The following is a 7,822-nucleotide window of genomic DNA, read 5'->3' as shown; positions in this document are numbered from 1 at the left end:
AATATTAAATTATTATAGCATTATTTGTTATACCGGTAATTTTGATGTTACATGAACGTTATTAAATTTTCATCATTGTTGCTATTACAACAATGATTTGGTATTGATTATCATAATCAATGTTTTTTATCTACTGTATTCTTATTAACACTATCATCCTCACCACTATACGTATCATTGTCACTTCATTACCCTTAACATCTCATCATTACGATTCGTATAGTATTATCATCACCAGCATCCTCAACCTCACAATTACAATTTTCAATATCATTAACACACAATTATACATACTATAAACAAACGATAAAATGGGAATATATACCCCATATTACTAATAACTGATACCAATTATATGCCAATGATACTGGTGATGAAAGCATCACGAGCACGTACAACAGCAATCTATTATTCCCATCGAGTATAACAAGGACATGAACAAAGGAACAGTACCCTTCTTTGTTTAGGGCGTATGTAGACACACGCCCGTGGTATAATTAAATATAACGACGCCTTAATAGAACTGACCCTTAATACAACGCCAAGGGGATACCAAGTAAAGAAGCGCGTGTTACTTTCCCATAATATTGTAATTTTGAACTTCTTGTGATTTACAGTAACTGGATTTGTATTAATGAACGGCGTAGTTAACACGAGTCGACGCAGTTAATCATCATCGACATCTGTTTTACTCATGTGATTAGCTTTTTATATCGTGAACTTATAGGGAAAAAACATCAAAGAGATAATGAATGAAAAAGACCTCTTCGAGCAGGATGCGGACAAGGAAAATCCTTTGAGCAAAGCGCAGCTCCATATTCATGAGGAAGGCCCAACGACCCTGCCAGCTTGAGCTCAAGAAAAGAGAAGAAATCCTTATCTCGTTCGTTTCTTGCTGAGAAAAAGAGAGAAAGGAAAGGAAAATGAGAATCTAAAATTAGGCCTAAGAACCATATCTAATCTCAACTTTGTATTTACCTTACGATTTTTCTGGAAGCACTTTGTGTAACCAAAGTTTTGAATGTATTTTTTTGCCGGACTGTTTGGGGATATGGTTAAGGAATATTTCTTAAAGTGCAAATTACTACAATGTGAACAGCAAGAGGCTAAAAAATGCTAACGGAAAATAGATTCTAAACTTTAGAATAACTGCAAATCAGAGATTTCAGGATAATTTGGAAATACTATAATAACATTAAGCAGAAAACTGTTAAACAACAAGACTTCAATAATCAAACTGATAACAATTCAAACATTTAACTCATACATTGCATTCGGCGTATAAAAGCAAAGAATCTGAGACTGTAGTTTCGAGTTGACAAGACCAGAATGACAAGTCCTAAGATCACTCTCCACCCGCACCAAATAGCGGGCACTAGTCAGACTTGTGGCTAGAAGATCGACTAGTGTGCAGGGAAGCCAGATTAGGATATCTAGTGATCTAACTGTTTATTTGTCAGTATCCAATAGATTTGTATCTGCTTGTGTTTTTTACCTGTTATGTGATTATATAGAGTGCTCTTCATATCTACACGTTTACATTTCTTCATATGTATTGTTTATATGTGTTCATTTGTATTTACCAAGTTACACACTTAACTAATTGTTCAATTTGTATATTGCAAGAGAGTTAAAACGTATCTACTCCAGGAAACGTCGAACTAACTAACTTTATTGCCCGGTGCCGCGGGCTTCATGACCTCGCCTCTCACCCTCACCCTTACTCTCTCACTCGCGAACTTCCCAAACTGCGTTAATAAGAACTTCCTAGAGCGACGCGTCTTATCATTAACGTTCAACTGTCTCTGATGAAGGTAATAAATGCGACATCCGGGGTCTTTTTAATGCGGTCTTTCGGCCATGTAAAGGCAGTATGTGAAGTTTTCCATGAACTCTTGGTACAGTTCATGTCATTTTGTTTTTGTCTTTTCATAATTAGAATCATCATCAGGCACACTTGTAGCGATGTATTTTTAAAACGTATCGTGGAATATACTGAATAGATTACAGCCACATATAAATTCATATATAATAAGTCATCTCCGAGATAACACGGGGTTCTCCTTATCTTTACGTCTTTGCACTATAGGCCATTCTCTACACACACAGCAGTAATTCCGGAGTAAACCCAAGACATTTTCTCTCGCTCGCAAAATTACATTTTCAAGAAATAACAACCGTTACCTTATATCCCGCCTTCTCAAAATGTATGAATGACCCGCTGGTCCTGAGCCAAATTAGCACCCAAGAAAACGCTCGTGCAGCTTCGCCTCATGTCTGCAAAGAAGGTAGTCTGTTAGTTCGTATTTATTATTTCGTTCCAATATCTGATTTCACTTACGGAAACCATTATTGTGTCTTTAAAACGTGAACTATGGGTTATTTTAAACAACTGCTTGTTTGACAGTTAATTTAAAAAAAAAGAAGTTTCGTAGTGATTATTGGAATCGAGCTAATACTTAGCATGAGCCTCTGTAAACACATGTCCGGTGTGTTATATTACACCATCATTTATTTGCCTAATGTTATATTATTCCACCCTTTCTTTACGTAATTGCTAATAGTAATACGAAAATGATTTAAACCAAACTACCATAATAAAAATGGGTTATAGTAAGAAAAGGTTACTACTGCCATACGCGTTGCCAAAGAAGGAAAGTTTCTGTCATCCTTTGCCTTGTTCTAAAAACATGGCCATTAGTCATTTACTAAAATTCACACTGCCCTATTGATTATCTCTGTAACGATGAAAAAAGTATGATCTACCATTACTATCAATATTTATAATACAACTGAATCCATTCAATATCGTGATGGTTCCTGTGCACTAGAAAGAATAGAAACCATTCATTATCATTCATGAAATGTGATCTGTGAAAAAATATCTGCCATTCATAGTTCATAACCACCCTTGGTATCTGAGTTAGAAAATAACCTCATTCATCTAGTACCGGTAGATAGATACTTGTATATAACAAAATGAACTGCGGTGTTCCACATGTGATAATCACAACAAAAGTACGATGCATTATATCATGAAAAAACATAATCAATGTTAACAGCGGGTAGAAAAAAGACGAAGGACTTGGCAGTGGCACTGGTGATTATTCTTAAATTAAAGAAATAAACACGGGAAATGAAATACATGGAGTGAAGAATGTTTTTGTATAAAATAATCAAAGCGCTTATACAACGAATAAAGAGCGAAAACTCACGTACAGACAACTGCAAACGCCACTACTTACACGTATGCATGTGTGCATATGTATTATATTTTTTGCGTCTAAAATATAGACACGATGAAAAGAGCAGTGAGTCACTATTAGGCTGGGTTAGTCTGTTATGCTGTAAACATTCCTAATGGCTCCAAGTCATAAAAAATCCCTTCACGATGAGAATTATGAGGGGGCTGAGAAGTGCCTAACGTGCTGAATTGATTAAAGAGAGCGTAAAGTGTGCTAAAAGGGTTCTAGAGTCTCATATAAAACTATAAATGCTTCGAAATGTAAATGAACTTTAGCTATTACCCTAATTTATTTTTAAATCAAAATTGATATTGTAATGTATGGTCTCATTCCGTACATTGCTTTGAGCATTATAATATCCATACATTGTGTCCCATTACTGTGTCCCATTAATATTAATAAGATTATCATAAATGTAACTATCATTCATGGCGTACGATGCACTCAGCAATAACAATATTTACCACATAATTAAAAATATCATAAATATTACCATCACATTCATAATATTGATACCATTAATGCTAATGACAGAATAGGTCAAAGGATTTAATGTTTCTGCCGAAAAAACAGTAATTCAATACGTTTGACAAAATTGTTTTAAGCAAAATATTTGTTAATACAATTTGTTGGCTAATCAACAGTCTGAATTTATAATTAATGATCTACCATATAATATTGCTGTCTTCATTCCCTTTACGAGTATATGTATCCCATTATCATAATTATTAATATTACATTTACTATTGGGATCATACAAACAGATCTAACTTCATTTAACAGATATATTTGTATATCATTCATTACCCACTTTACGTCATGATGAAAACTACATTTTAAATTTAATAGAATAAAAGTCAAGTCAACATTCACCGGGAACATGTTACTGCCATCGGTTTCTGGAGTAGGTTGCGCTGGCGGACGTACGATTCATAAATTTCGTCAAGCGCATCAAAACAAAAATTGCATATATACACAATGCATATACCCCTTATAAATATCTTACAGTTAACTAAAAAACATTGATATTCTATAGCTTTACTTGAAAACGACCATAACTACAGTATGAGTGATTATGGACTTGCCGGCACCGTCTGTCAAGTTCAACGTGTTCACGCGAGGAAAGTTAGTTTACCTTTCGTGGTGGGAGAGAGAAGGTTGCGGAAAGTAACAGGAGGACGGTGGCGTGACTTAATTTCCCTATGTTAATGCTGAATTAACTGGTGGTTTGATGAAAATGATAACCCTTTGTTATAAGTGATTGTTCCTGAATTGATTTGATTTGTGTTTTGGTAATTTAGCTGTACTCTAAATTATTATTTTTATGTATTTAAGAAACAACATTGAAATAAGTGAATTGTAGTGAGCTGAAGTTTTGGATAATTTTTCGATAGAAAAATAAAACAAGGGAATACTGATTTAGGTAAGTTCCTAATTTTGCTTAAAATATTTCTAGAAAATATATGCAAGTCCTTGTAGACATTGTGAATCTTAATTATTGATAACGATATGAACACAGTTGATAAATGTATATAATCCGTGACATAGGAATAATGCAACATGTATATGACCATCAGTATTGGCATCATTACAAATATTGTAATAATGGCGCCGGGTCTATCGTCGCCTGCGTTTTGTTGCACACCTTTTACGCTAATGAAAAAAATCGGTATAATTGCAGTTTCTTAAATCCGCACACACACACACACGCACGCTCGCATACACAAATGTATACACATAAGTGTACAGTTATACACATATATGTACACACATGCATACACACACGAACAGACAAGTACACACACATGCATACATACATACACACACACATGCATACATACATAAACACATACATACATACATACACACACACATGCATACATACGTACACACATGCATACATATACATACATACACATGCATACATATACATACATACACATACATACATACACATGCATACATACGCACAAACATACATACACATGCATACATACGCACAAACATACATACACATGCATACATACGCACAAACATACATACACATGCATACATACACATAAACATACATACACACATGCATACATACACATAAACATACATACACACATGCATACACGTATGCATATACACATGCAATCGCGCATGCACACATTCCTACATAAACACATGCATACACATACACACATTCGCATACACACATGCAAACAGAGACACGCGCACATGCACACACACGTACACGCGCGCGCACACACGTAAGTACGAAAACAAACAAACTTGATAGACCATCATAATTCTGTAAAATGACAAATTTGCTAACCTCTTCTGTGCATGTATTTACACTCACAGATACGCAAATGCTCGTTTCTGTATACATACTATACATGGTGAAAATTTCCTTGCATTCAAAATACTTTCGTATAGGGCTTCTATTAATCACGGACACATAAATAAATGTAAATCAACGTACGTTTGGGCAACAATTTTACTCCACACGCTTACACAATTGCAAATCAAAGCTTAGAGATTAGAAGTGGTGTCTGGTTAATGTTTCATAATCAAATGTGGGGAGTATGTATTTATATATGTATATATACATATATATACATATAATTATATATGTATAAATATGTATGAATATGTATATATATATATATATATATATATATATATATATATATATATATTACGATAGTAGATACGGCGTTTTTGATTTTCACAATACAAGCGCGTTTTTAGTATTAGTCTGAGCTTATTATTATGTTCTTGTTACCGAATGAAGATACAGATTAGCCTTCTACACACCGAGTCTGACTTGAGAGTGACTCAAAAGTTAATTGCCGACCCATGGGTGGGGTCATAGGTCATTAATGTTGGCGAGTTACAGATCATGACCAGGGGATTGCAGGACGACTCAGCACGCGTGCTTGTGTCGTAAAGGCCATGTGTGATAACAGACCAGATGTGATTTCTTACAAGATCACAGCATTCTCTGCAGGATCTGGTACAAGATGATAGGTCATATGTCGCGTGTTCAGCTTAGAGTACAGGTCGTAGGTGAGATAATGAATAGAGCTACCAGGCCAGTGTGAGGTAATGGTGGGTGTGTAAGGTTGGTGTCAGACCCACGTAATAAGCCGTACTGACTCGATATGCTTGGATGGTTTTCCAGTTCCCTTGCTGCTGGCTGTGATTTGTTCTTACCGGACTGCTTGTGTTCTTTCTGGGATCTATTTTTACGTTGAAAAATTACCATTGATGGACAAACTTTTTTGGATGCGAAACACTGAATTGTGAACCACAATAACATGGAGTGAATTTGAATGTGTATTGTTCAAACTGGAAAGAAAATGAGATATTTTTTTGGTATGTTACATTGTTTAACGTTTGTTTAGATCTTTTAGATTAACCTAGTTAAGTTGAAATGAAAGTTAAGACTCCTTTGAAGAAGAAAAATATAAAGAGAGAGCAAAAGAAGAGTTAAAGACCGCGAGTTGAAAGAGATGATGTATAAAATAAATAAGAGAGCAAGATAGATTGTGATGAAGTGAGAGGAAATGAGTGCAGTAAATGTAATCATTATTGCGCCAGTGGGTTTCATCAATGTAAATTCAGGAGAAATTTCAAGGTCAGAACTCAGAATCTCAGTTGAAGATAAGGTTAGTTGTTGTGAACTGAAGAGCAGAGGGTGAAAAGGTTCTCGCTGTACCCACGCTGGTCAGCCCGGCGGACGTTCACGATATTTGCATACTACTCCTAACCTTCCTGACGGCGGCCATCTGCTGACCCCCCCCCCCCCTTCCGCTGCATCTATTTATGTTTAGTTTTGTTTGCTGGTCTGTTTGTTTTTATGCCCGTCCTCTGGTCATGGATTGTTTCTGGGTTTAACATTTTCTTGCCATATTTTTCTCTTACTATCCAGACCTGTTTTATTTTTATCGAAGATTTGATTATTATGGGCTAACAATAACTGTCCACATTCTCTCCCCCTCCCCCTCCCCCTCCCCTCCCTCTCCTTCCCCCTTCACCCTCTCTCTCCCTCCCCCTTCACCCTCTCTCTCCCCCCCCTTCACCCTCTCTCTCCCTCCCCCTTCACCCTCTCTCTCCCTCCCCCTTCACCCTCTCTCTCCCTCCCCCTTCACCCTCTCTCTCCCTCTCCCTTCACCCTCTCTCTCCCTCCCCCTCCCCCTCCCCCTTCACCCACTCTCTCCCCACCCTTCACCCTCTCTCTCCCTCCCCCTTCACCCTCTCTCTCCCTCCCCCTTCACCCTCTCTCTCCCTCCCCCTTCACCCTCTCTCTCCCTCCCCCTTCACCCTCTCTCTCCCTCCCCCTTCACCCTCTCTCTCCCTCCCCCTTCACCCTCTCTCTCCCTCCCCCTTCACCCTCTCTCTCCCTCCCCCTTCACCCTCTCTCTCCCTCCCCCTTCACCCTCTCTCTCCCTCCCCCTTCACCCTCTCTCTCCCTCCCCCTTCACCCTCTCTCTCCCTCCCCCTTCACCCTCTCTCTCCCTCCCCCTTCACCCTCTCTCTCCCTCCCCCTTCACCCTCTCTCTCCCTCTCCCTACACCCTCTCTCTC

General features: G+C 37.7%; 1 protein-coding gene across 1 annotated transcript in view; it reads left to right on the top strand.

Annotated features, from left to right (window-relative positions):
• Positions 1-4,391: 4,391 nt before the first annotated feature.
• Positions 4,392-7,822, top strand: part of LOC125038370 — a 346,499-nt gene continuing 343,068 nt past the window's right edge. Inside the window, exon 1 of the mRNA XM_047631869.1 lies at positions 4,392-4,668. The gene's annotated coding sequence lies outside the window, so the exon portion shown is untranslated. The remainder of the gene's footprint in view (positions 4,669-7,822) is intronic.

The sequence above is a fragment of the Penaeus chinensis genome, chromosome 24, assembly GCF_019202785.1.
Source record: "Penaeus chinensis breed Huanghai No. 1 chromosome 24, ASM1920278v2, whole genome shotgun sequence".
Lineage (NCBI taxonomy): Eukaryota > Metazoa > Arthropoda > Malacostraca > Decapoda > Penaeidae > Penaeus > Penaeus chinensis.
The sequence above is the reverse complement of the archived record's forward strand: the minus strand, read 5'-3'. Positions and strand labels throughout refer to the sequence as shown.